Genomic DNA, 273 nt, shown 5'->3' on the forward strand with positions numbered 1-273 from the left:
GCAATTTGTGGTATTGCATCCCACTCTTTAAGGGATACCCAGACAAACAAGACTATGTGACCACCCCTTTATATAGATCCTGCTACAGAGTATATATGAAATACAAAAAAAATATACAGTGCACCAATAAGTGAGGGAAAAGTAATCTTAAGGTGGCTGTTCAGTAGAATGCTTGTTCACAACCCAGTTTTTCAAGGTGGGAGGGTGACCTTGAGAATCATTGAAATGAACAGGAACAATAAAACATTTTCTTATTTATGTAATTTCTTATAA

At 35.5% G+C, this 273-nt stretch overlaps 1 protein-coding gene across 1 annotated transcript in view; it reads left to right on the forward strand.

Annotated features, from left to right (window-relative positions):
• Positions 1-273, forward strand: part of LOC119587868 (protein DEK-like) — a gene marked incomplete in the record, with an annotated part of 22,817 nt that overhangs the window by 9,228 nt on the left and 13,316 nt on the right.

The sequence above is a fragment of the Penaeus monodon genome, chromosome 23 (genome assembly GCF_015228065.2).
Source record: "Penaeus monodon isolate SGIC_2016 chromosome 23, NSTDA_Pmon_1, whole genome shotgun sequence".
Taxonomy (NCBI): Eukaryota; Metazoa; Arthropoda; class Malacostraca; order Decapoda; family Penaeidae; genus Penaeus; species Penaeus monodon.